The following is a 12,358-nucleotide window of genomic DNA, read 5'->3' as shown; positions in this document are numbered from 1 at the left end:
GAAGCAGCTGACAAGGGATTAGTCTCTATAATATACAATAGCTCATGCAGCTCAATATAAAAAAAAACCCACAAAACCCAATCAAAAAATAGGCATGAGACCTAAATAGACACTTCTCCAAAGAAGAGATACAGATGGCCAAAAAGCACGTGAAAAGATGTTCAACACCATTAATTATTAGAGAAATGCAAATGAAAACTATAATGAGATATCACTTCAGAGCATTCAGAATAGCCATAATTAAAAAAAAAAAAAATCTACTAACAATCAATGCTGAGCAGGATGTGGAGAAATGGGGACCCTCCTACACTGTTGGTAGAAATGTAACTTGGTGCAACCATGATGGAGAACTGTATGGAGATTCTTTTAAAAACTAAAAATAGAGTTATTGTATGATCTAGCAGTTTTACTCCTGGGCATATATCCAAATAAAACAATAATTTTAAAAAATATATGCACTCCAATATTTGCAGCAGCAGTATTTACCACAGTCAGGATGTGGAAGCAGCCTAAATGTCCATCAGCAGAGGAATTCATAAAGCTGATGTGGTATATATATATACACAATGAAATACTACTCAGCCATAAAAAGGAATGGAACAATGTCATTTGCAGTGACACGGGTGGATCTAGAGATTGTCATACTGAGTGAAGTAAGTCAGAAAGTGAAAACCAAATATCATATGATATAGCTTATATGTGGAATCTAAAAAATATTACAAATGAACCTACATTTACAAAAGAGTAATAGAGCCACACAAGTAGGAAAAAAAAATTTATGGTTACCAAAGGGGAAAGAAGGGAGAAGGATAAATGGGAAGATTGGGCTTGACATATACATACTATATATAAAAAACATTTAACTAATAGGAACTTTCTGTATAGCACAGAGAGCTCTTAAGTGACATATATTGGATAGGAATTTGAAAAAAAAGTGCTTATATGTATATACATAATTAATTCACTTTGCTGTACACCTCAAACACAACACTGTAAATCAACTATACTACAATAAAAATTAATTAAAAATTAGTTATAAGTAAACATTTCTTGAAACAAATGTGAATAAATATATAAGTGAATGGATGGCTTAAGGGAAAAAATGAGAAAGAGAGGGAGGCCAAAGGACCAATATAATAATAAGAGCTCGAAGACAATGAACAGTATGGGGTGTGCTTAATGTAGGCAGTCATAGTTGTGAAACATTTTAAAGACCATTAAAGCCTAAAATACAAGTAATCTAAAGAATTACACAGATGACCTAGAGAGATCTTCTAGGCAGCATACATGTTTCAAAATTACACTTTTTGTTTTTCTATAGTGACAGGAAAGACAAGGTGAAGATAAACTTGTCTACTCTTCTAATCACAAGAACAATTTGCTGGGTGACATATCTGTAGGAATATAGAGATGGATGGATGAGCCAATTAAAGAACATTAGAAGATATGGTTAAAGCAACAATAACAAAAATTATAATCAGAAATGAGTATATTAAAAATAAGATATCAGGATTTTGAAGCTTAATCATCTGGTATTTTAAATGATATGAGATGTGTGAAGTGCTGATTATGATTATTTTAACCAGAACATACAAATTTACATGACATACATATGTGTTCAGATGATTTTTTTTTTTAGTTACTGTTAATATTATCAAATCAACTAAAAGAAAGGAGGTTTTGATTAATAGAGGTGATTTAGGTAAGGGCACTGTGGGAAAGGGAAGATCTGAAAGGGGCGGTCCCTGGGGGAATTCAGACCTTTGAGGGTGAGTGAAAGAGAAGATGCAGAAAATGGGATGGCACCTGAAGAATCTGACCCATTTTTACCTCTCCCTGACTAAGCCTTATGTGATATCCTGGTCCCTTAGGCAGGCTATACTAGTTTTAGAGAATGACAGAGCTGAGCCCTCCCCCTTCCAGACTCAGCAGATGTGAGCATTTTTCTTAAGAGCAAAGGCTCTTGGCCACTTTGCTTCGTGCTGGACTTCAGCTTTTATTGTTTCTCTTTCTTGCTGAAATATTAGGATGTGAGTCTACAGTTCAAGTTAAAGGTGAAGGTTAATGAGAGCTTCGTTTGTGAATTTCTACCTTCTGGTTTTACATTGATGAAGCATCAGGAAGGCACTTCATATTGCATTCTCTGCCAGTGTTTCCCTCTCACACAACTCAGGGTCACAGGCTCTTTGGTGGCCATTTGGGTGTCTTTCCAAAAGCATTTTCCTTGTTAACCTATGCACTAGAGGTCAGACATGGTTACTCTGAAAAACATTTATAGATGGATTACCAAATAATGTACTCTACAAGCCGCGATCATTGTGAATGAGAAGGAACAACCTGTGACCGCCTCAGGCAAGAGGAACATATGGTCACCATGTGTAGCATGCAGCATATCCCCACATCCCCCAGGGTAAAGCCCAGATTCCTACGTGTGGCTTATAGAGCCTGTGCTTGTCTCCAGGAGTATCTCTCTGTGTTTTTGGATGTTTTCTATCATTAGGCAACCAAACCCACACTTTCACATACCTCTCAGCCTTTCTACCAGAAGTGTGCTACCTCTTACCTCTGTCCACACTAACAACACATAGTTGGGCTATTCATCTTTCAAATCACTTCTTAAGAGAAATTGAATGTAATTTTAATCCTTGTTCCCTTTAGCAAGGTGCTTTCCCCCTCTAGGTCTTTCAATATTTATTAAATAGATTTATTTTTTCCTGTTTGATGTTTGATATGTGTTTTTGTGTGCACTGTTAATTTTGGAAAATTCTCAAGCATTCAAATATTTCTTTTGCTTTTTTCTCTTTTCTTGATGTGTGTTTTTGTGTGCACTGATAATTTTGGAAAATTCTCAAGCATTAAAATATTTCTTTTGCTTTTTTCTCTTTTCTTCTCTTTGTTTTCTCATTAGGTGTATGTTCTAACTTCTGAAGTATTTCAACAAGTCTTATTCTATTTATTAAAAAAAATTTTTTTGTCTTTAATTTTTGTTTGAAAACTGTCACAGTATTTTTGAACTCACTGATTCTTTCCTTGGCCATGTTCACTCTGCTAATGTGCCAATCAATGCCATCTTTATTTCTCTTATGGTGTTGTTGATTTCTTGAATTTCTTTTGGATTCTCTTTTGGTGTTTCCATTTCTCTGCTTATATCACCCACCTTACTTGCATATTGTCTGCTCTTCCATTAAAGGCTAATATGTTGCTCATAGTTGTTTCAAATTCTCTAATTGATATTTCCAAAATTGGTATCATATCTCAATCAGGTTATGATGCTTGTTTGGTCTCTTCAGACTGAAGTTTTCCTTTTAGTGGATTTGACTCTCTGGGCTGTGACCTTTTATTTTAAGACAATCCTTAGCCTTTCTTCTTTTTCCCTTTACACTTCACATGAGACAGGAAGATCAGAGGGGACTAGAGTTGGTTAATTGCTCTTTCCCCAGGTGAAAGAAGGTTTTTTTCAATGAAAAGGAAGCTGATGTTATGAAGAATCATTTGGGAACATTTTAAAATGTTTTCATTTTTTCTCTCCCTTCTCAAGACAGGAAGAAACTTTCTCCACCGTTCTTTATGACACCTACTGGTAGAATTCCTGGATATAAAGCAAATGTTGGGAAACTTTTATCTCTGGGTCCCCAGGAGAACGTAACACTCAAACTTATCAACACTGGGCATCCAGCCATTTCCTGAAATTATCATTGAAATCTTTCTATCAGTTCCTGGTTTCAGTAACTTCTGCTTCAGGTAATCTTTTCTTGACTGTGATTCTTCATATTTGCCTGTCTTTCCAGATATAGGGAATTTCTTTGCCCTGTGACCTCAGCTGTCTGATGGAGTAAAGAAAAAAAATTATTGCCTTTGTAATTGCTTCGAATTTTACCAGCTCTTTGCATGTTGGAGCTTGCTTTAAAAGGTTTTTGTTAACATTCCATCTTGATAAATTGACAAAGTTTTTGAGTATATCTTCCAGGTTGCTGTGAAAGTCTATGAAGATGTGGTTCTCAATTAGCTCTTGCATTGGAACCAAGAAAAGATGGGTCATGATTAAATGAATTTCCTCTTTGGGGGTGAGTGGTGCCTCTCAGCCATTGGACCTAGATAGAGGACTGATTTTATACATGAGAAACCTATGCCTCTTCCAGAGCACAGCCTGGGAGCCTGAAGCCCCCATCCCAGGAACCTCAGTTTCCCCTGTTTGTAAAAATGAATTTTTAGAGGTTTGCTCAGTCATAAAAATATTTCTTACCAAAAAAAAAAAAAAAAAAAAATGACTACAGTACTGAGACTTAAGTTTATATCTTTATGTTTCTATATAACCTACAGAACATTTTGGTATCTTTTAGTGTCTTTTTCTGCTAATTTTCATATTTGTGCTAGGCTTTTCAGTTGTGATTAATTGATTTATTCATTCATGTGAGTTTCCTTCCTGCATATTTGCATCATGCTTGCTTGGTTGCTCAGTTGTGTCCAACTCTCTGCAACCCCATGAACTGTAGCCACCAGCCTCCTCTGTCCATGTGATTTTTTGGGCAACAGTATTGGAGTGGGTTGCCATTTCTTCCCCCAGGAGACCTTCCCAGCCCCACGGGTTGACCCTGTCTTCTGCATCTCCTGTATTGGCAAGCAGGTTGTTTACCACTGAGCCACCTGGGAAGCCCGTGCTGGGTTATATTTTATTTGATAGCAAAACATTGTAAATCTTACCTTTCTGTATTCTGAATATTTTTGTCTTAAACAGTCTGATTCTTTCAGATTTTGTTTTTAAGATTTGTTAGACAAAGCCAGAGAAGTGTTTAGTCTAGGACTAATTATTCCCCAATCCTCTTACCTAATGCCCCACGAATCTTGAAATTTTTCAGTATGGCTCTTAGAACAGATTGTGATCCTTGACCTTCTGTGAGCACTGGTCACTCATGACTCTAATTGCTTCTGGTGGCTTTTCCCTCTGCCCTAAGTATGATCTCCATGTGCTCATGCCAGCTAGTATTCAAGGAAGCCCTACTGCAGATATCTGAGGTTCTTTTTCTGTGCAGTGCTCTCAGCTGTGGTTTTCTCCTCCTGTGAACTCAAGGCATCTTGGTGTTTAAGGACCCCTCCCTCTGTGTCATCCTAGGAAATCACCAGGCTTCTGCTGGTTTCTCTTCTCTGTGCCACAGAAAAACCTCCCAAAGTGGAGGCAATCATATTTCTCATCATTAGGAATTAGTTTCCTTTTCCTGATTTTCAGTGCCTTGTAAACTATTGTTTCATGTATTTTCAAATCTGGAGACGGTGAGTTGGGGGGATAGTAGATCTGTCCTACTAATCTGTTTTGGTCAGAAAACAATAGAATTTTAAATGTTTTAAAAATTTATATTGTAATTTTTTAGGAACATGTATTTGATTTGTAATACACATAGTATTTATATTTTATTCAACAATCTTGGTAAATTTGCATTTCCAAAATGAACTCAGTTCAGTTCAGTCTCTCAGTTGTGTCTGACTCTTTGCAACCCCATGGACTGTGGCAGGCAAGGCTTCCCTGTCCATCACCAACTCCTGCAGCTTACCCATACTCAAGTCCATTGAGTCGGTAATGCCATCCAACCATCTCATCCCCTTCTCCACCCACTTTCAATCTTTTCAAATGAGTCACTTCTTTGCATCAGGTGGCCAAAATATTGGAGTTTCAGCTTCAGCATCAGTCCTTACAATGAATATTCAGAACTGATTTCCTTTAGGATGGACTGGTTTGATCTCCCTGCAGTCCAAGGGACTCTCAAGAGTCTTCTTCAACACCACAGTTCAAAAGCATCAATTCTTTGGCGCTCAGCTTTCTTTGTAGTACAACTCTCACATCCATACATGACTACTGGAAAAACCATAGCTTTGACTAGATGGACATTTGTTGGCAAAGTAATGTGTCTACTTTTTAATATGCTGTCTAGGTTGGTCATAACTTCTCTTCCAAGGAGTAAGCATCTTTTAATTTCGTGGCTGCAGTCACCATCTGCAGTGATCTTGAAGTCCCCCAAAATAAAGTCTGTCACTGTTTCCATTGTTTCCCCATCTACTTGCACTGAAGTGATGGGACCGGATGCCATAATCTTAGTTTTCTTAATGTTGAGTTTTAAGCCAACTTTTTCACTCTCCTCTTTCACTTTCATCAAGAGACTCTTTAGTTCTTCTTCACTTTCTGCCATAAGTGTGGTGTCATCTGGGTATCTGAAGTTATTGATATTTCCCCTGGCAATCTTGATTCCAGCTTGTGCTTCATCCAGCCCAGCATTTCTCATGATGTACTCTGCATATAAGTTAAATAAGCAGGGTGACAATATACAGCCTTGACGTAATCCCTTCCCTATTTGGAACCAGTCCATTGTTACATGTCCAGTTCTAACTGTTGCTTCTTGGCCTGTATACAGATTTCTCAAGAGGCAGGTTAGGTGGTCTGGTATTACCATCTCTTGAAGAATTTTCCAGTTTGTTGTGATCCACACACTCAAAGGCTTTGGCATAGTCTATAAAGCAGAAGTAGATGTTTTTCTGAAACTCTTGCTTTTTCTATGATCCAACAGATGTTGACAAATTGATCTCTGGTTCTTCTGCCTTTTCTAAATCCAGTTTAACATCTGGAAGTTCATGATTCATGTACTATTGAAGCCTGGCTTGGAGAATTTTGAAGATTACTTTGCTAGTGTGTGAGATGAGTTATTTCCAGAATACTATTCTAAATTTTCTGTGGGTATTAATGCATCTCCTGAAAAAAAAACAACAAACAGATATTCTTCCTTGTTTTCATCTTTGTGCCTGTCAACAAAAGTTCAGTGAACAGTCAAAGAAGAAAAGAGAAAATTTTATTCAGGCCAAGCTCAGGATTATATACTAAGAGATAGACTCTCAGAAAACTCCAAGAACTGTTCTGTCTGTTAGAAGTCGAAGGCACTGTCATACACATTTTTTAAAAAAAGCATTGTGCATCAAATGACATACTGGTATTTAACATAAAGTTCATTGAGGATACATAGTGCTGGTAAGCAGGTACAAAGGGAGCAGCAAGTCCCTATGACCACCTCTGAGAGTTGGGAAAGAAAGTTATTCTTTTAAGAAATTACATTGCTAGTGTCAAAAGAAGGAAAGGGAAAGGAAAAAAAAAAAAAAAACTCCTGATCTTTATGGTCAGCAGGTACTCCCATCTTTGAGGAGGTTCGGATAATGCTTGCACACTGCGCTGCACACAAACATGGGAAGGAAGAGGCCCAGATGGACACCCAGAGAGTATTTTGTTTAATTTTTTTTTGCCTTTAAATACAAACTTTATTTCATCATGCTGCATATTCTTGACTTTTACACTTGCTAAGTTCTTTAGTAAAAGAAGTGGTGGGAATGAATACCGAAAAACTGGAATGAAGTTTTTGGCCAATACAAATCTTGTTTCAAATCCTTTCTGGTTTCTTCTTGTCTGCTGACTTTTCTCCCTGGGATTATTTTGTTTTGTTTTGCTTTTTCTCTAAAAAAGGTTTCTTAGTATTTCTTTTTTTAAAAATTAATTTATTTACTTTAATTGAAGGCTAATTACTTTATAATATTGTATTGGTTTTCACCATACATTGACATGAATCAGCCATGGGTGTACATGTGTTCCCCATCCTGAACCCCCCTCCCACCTCCCTCCCCATCCCATCCCTCAGGGTCATCCCAGTGCACCAGCCCTGAGCACCCTGTCTCATGCATCAAACCTGGACTGGCGATCTGTTTCACATATGATAATATACATGTTTCAGTGCTATTCTCTCAAATTATTCTACCCTCACCTTCTCCCACAGAGTCCAAAAGACTGTTCTATACATCTGTGTCTCTTTTACTGTCTCGCATACAGGATTATCATTACCATCTTTCTAAATTCCATATATATGCATTAGTATACTGTATTGGTGTTTTACTTTCTGACTTACTTCACTCTGTATAATAGGCTCCAGTTTCATTCACCTCATTAGAACTGATTCAAATGTATTCTTTTTAATGACTGAGTAGTATTCCACTGTGTATATGTACCACAGCTTTCTTATCCATTTGTCTGCTGATGGGCATCTAGGTTGCTTCCATATCCTGGCTATTATAAACAGTGCTGTGATGAACATTGGGGTACACGTGTCTCTTTCAATTCTGGTTTCCTCAGTGTGTATGCCCAGCAGTGGGGTTGCTGGGTCATATGGCAGTTCTATTTCTAGTTTTTTTAAGGAATCTCCACACTGTTCTCCATAGTGGCGGTACTAGTTTGCATTCCCACCAACAGTGTAAGAATGTTCTCTTTTCTCCACACCCTCTCCAGCACTTATTGTTTGTAGACTTTTGGATGGCAGCCTTTCTGACTGGTATGAGATGGTACCTTGCTGCAGTTTTGATTTGCATTTCTCTGATAATGAGTGATGTTGAGCATCTTTTCATGTGTTTAATCATCTGTATGTCTTCTTTGGAGAAATGTCTGTTCAGTCCTTTGGCCCATTTTTTGATTGGGTGATTTATTTTTCTGGTATTGAGCTGTATGAGCTACTTGTATATTTTTGAGATTCTTTGTCAGTTGCTTCATTTGCTATTATTTTCTCCCATTATGAAGGCTGTCTTTTCACTTTGCTTATAGCTTCTTTCATTATGCAAAAGCTTTTAAGTTTAATTAGGTCCCATTTGTTTATTTTTGCTTTTATTTCCATTACTCTGGGAGGTGGGTCATAGAGGATCCTGCTGTGATTTATGTCAGAGAGTGTTTTGCCTATGTTTTCCTCTAGGGTTTTTATATTTTCTGGTCTTACCTTAAATCTTTAATTCATTTTGAGTTTATTTTTGCGTATGGTGTTAAAAAGTGTTCTAGTTTCATTCTTTTACAAGTGGTTGACCAGTTTTCCCAGCACCACTTGTTAAAGAGATTGTCTTTTCTCCATTGTATATTCTTGCCTCCTTTGTCAAAGATAAGGTGTCCATAGATGTGTGGGTTTATCTCTGGGTTTTCTGTTTTGTTCCATTAATCTATATTTCTGTCTTTGTGCCAGTACCACACTGTCTTGATGACTGTAGCTTTGTGGTATAGTCTGAAGTCAGGCAGGTTGATTCCTCCAGTTCCTTTATTCTTTCTTAAGATTGCTTTGGCTATTTGAGGTTTTTTGTATTTCCATACACATTGTGAAATTATTATTCTAGTTCTGTGAAAAATACCATTGGTAGCTTGGGATTGCATTGAATCTACAAATTGCTTTGGGTAGTATGCTCATTTTCGCTGTATTGATTCTTCCAATCTATGAACATGGTATATTTCTCCACCTATTTGTATGATCTTTGATGTCTTTCATCAGTGTTTCATAGTTTTCTATTTATAGGTCTTTTGTTTCTTTCAGTAGATTTATTCCTAAGTATTGTATTCTTTTCATTGCAATAGTGAATGGAATTTTTCCCTTAATTTCTCTTTCTGTTTTCTCATTGGTGATAAAGTGTCTTAGTGTCTTAGCTCTGTCTTTATTTTATCCCCTTTAAGGATAAGTTTGTGTGTGTGTGTGTGTGTGTGTGTAGAATTTTATATTAGCAGCTCCTTTTTTATCTTCTGTACTTTTAAGGTTTTGTTTTATTGTCTTCTGGTGTCTGTTGCTTGGTATTTATATCACCCATACTTCTGTTGTTTCCTTCAGTGATATGATGTGTTCCCCGACCCCCAACCCCAATTGATTTTCTTTAATATTTGTGTTAGTTTCTACTGCTGTGTAAAAGTTTTAGTTGCTCAGTCAGGTCCAACTCTTTGAGACCCCATGGACTATAGCCCACCGGGCTCCATTGTCCATGGAATTCTCCAGGCAAGAATACTGGAGTGGGTGGCCATTCCCTTCTCTGGGGGAATTTTTCTGACCCAGGGATTGAACCTGGGTCTCCTGCATTGCAGGTAGATTCTTAACTGTCTGAGCTACCAGGGGAGCCCAAGTTACCACAATTTAATGGGTTAAGACAATGCAAATATTTCAGAATTTTGTGAGTCTTGTAGTGTATGGATGGTTCAGCCCTCAGGATTTTTAGTGTTTAAATCAAGGCCATGGTAAGAATTATAAGCTTTTCTGAGCTTGAAGTCTTACTCCAGCCTCTTAGGTTGTTGCCAGAATTTAGTTCATTATGTGTGTAGGGTTTAGGTGCCCAGTTTCTTACAGAGAGGGAACCACTCAACTTGAGTCTGACCATAATCCTTGACATTTAGACTTCTGCATATTCATGTCAGCAATTGAAAGTTTGATGTCAAATGATTTGGAGCCTTAATTACATCTGTATAATTCCTTCCAAGTAATAAAGTAATATTTGAATTGGTGTTTGATTGAATAACTAGGATAAGGTGTTCATCCACTAGTAACCAAAAACTTTGGGTTATAATTAGAATTCTAATTACAAAATTTTTGTCTTCATCTTTGATTTGCAGCAGTTATAACTATGATGTACTATGTGTGATTTTCTTTGTATTTATACTATTTTCAACTCACTGAGCTGTTTGAATTGTGAACTCGTGTGTTTTATGAATTTTAGAAATTTCTCCTCTAACACTCTACTAACTCCTCCAGCATGCTTCTTCCCTATTTTGATTCCCCATTCACTTGGGAATATTATCAAACATATATTAGACAATTTGAAGTTGTACACATGCCTAATTTATTCTAGCATATCTTCAAGTTTATCTGTTTTTCTTAGTCCTTTCAATTAATCCTTAATTTCAGACATTTTATCTAGTAATACTGGAATTATTGTTTATATTATTTGCATTTAGCTTGAATAATCAATGTTTTACACATTTCTCCATTTTATCTAATTCTTTATTGAATTCTTTAACATATTTTAAATAGTTATTTTATTTTAATATCTTTTTGCTGCTGTTGTTAATTTCAAGATCAGAGTTGTGTGTGGGTTTGCTTTATTGCATTTTGTGGGTGTGGGTGTGCATGTGTGTGTACTAGATATTCTGTACTAGACAAAGGAATCTTGGGAAATAAAATAATTTTTATTTTTTACTAAGAAAAGTCATACCCTTACCTATACTTTGTAGCAAGTATGAGGACTAATTACTTCAAACCAATCAAGAATTGATCTGAGTTGAGAATGTAGCATCATTAATTAGCTTCAATTAACATCTGATTTTCACAATTTTGAGATTAATCTTTGTTCCATGTGCTTGGAGGACACCTTATTCCCAACAGAAATGTGGCATATAATCACCAGAAACATTGGGAAATATTTCTGTTTTTAACCTGCTTACCAGTCTCCCTTACCATGACACCCATAAGAGAAAAATCATCAACCAAGGTAAGCTTTTCTCACTGAAACTCTTTCATATCTCAGACAGGTGTATAAATCCATATCTTTATTGAGTCTCTTTTATTAGCAAAAGAGCTTAGGTTTTGAAATACAGACAGTAGTAAGAAATTAAAATTTTTTTTCAGTTTCCTGATAGCATATTACAACATTTATACATTAAGAGAAAAAGAGCTAGCCATGGGGAGATGGGCAAGGCCAATAAGGCTCCATGTAAGGTAGAGAAGATGGGGAAGAAAGAGTGTACAAAATTAGACTGATATTTCAAAATGTTGACTTTTCATTATGCTTTTCCACATGTTTGATTGTTCATATTTAACTTATTTACAGTCTTAGCCTCTTCCATCTGTGTGGTTCTTATTCCTCAGTTGTTTTAAAATAATGATCTCAATTCCTTTCAGTCTGGTGCTTAGATAGAAAATAAAGCAGGCTTCTAGTAAGAAATTATGGTATGGAGTTAGTATAGCAATTACAGTAAGAGTAATAAGTTCTGTTGCAAAATAAATGGAGAAACAGGAGAGACACCAAATAAATTATCCTATGAAGAAACTCCCCAAAAAACAGTCTTAAGAAAAATGGAAATCAGAAAGATAATTTGTAAGAGCTCCACAAAGGAATGAAAGTTCTAGGTTTTTCTCAAATTTCTTACCATTTCACCCAATACTGAGTTTATCATATATAAGACACAGGATAAACATTTGTTCATGAATACTTACTTTTTGCATGATCATCCAAATATATAGATTGAAAATCTGTACTATTAATGTAAGTGAATACTTCAGAAATATTTCTGGACTGACTGAATAAATTCTGGAACTTGTTTAGAAACACCAGGTTTTAATCTTCTGGTTTAAAAGAGAGTTGACCAAGATGGATTTTAATTTTGTAATAGCCTATGATGAAAGCCTATAATGAAAGATTCACCCTTAGCCTTGCGGGTGACTTAATAATACTTGACAGGCTTTTGTAACAGCTCTTTACAGTACTTTTTGCAAAATATTGATAGGAGAAACAGACATCATGATTTATCTTGTGCTCTGCTTAGACGCAT

Source organism: Odocoileus virginianus, chromosome 4 (assembly GCF_023699985.2).
Source record: "Odocoileus virginianus isolate 20LAN1187 ecotype Illinois chromosome 4, Ovbor_1.2, whole genome shotgun sequence".
NCBI lineage: Eukaryota > Metazoa > Chordata > Mammalia > Artiodactyla > Cervidae > Odocoileus > Odocoileus virginianus.
Note: the sequence above shows the minus strand (reverse complement) of the source record.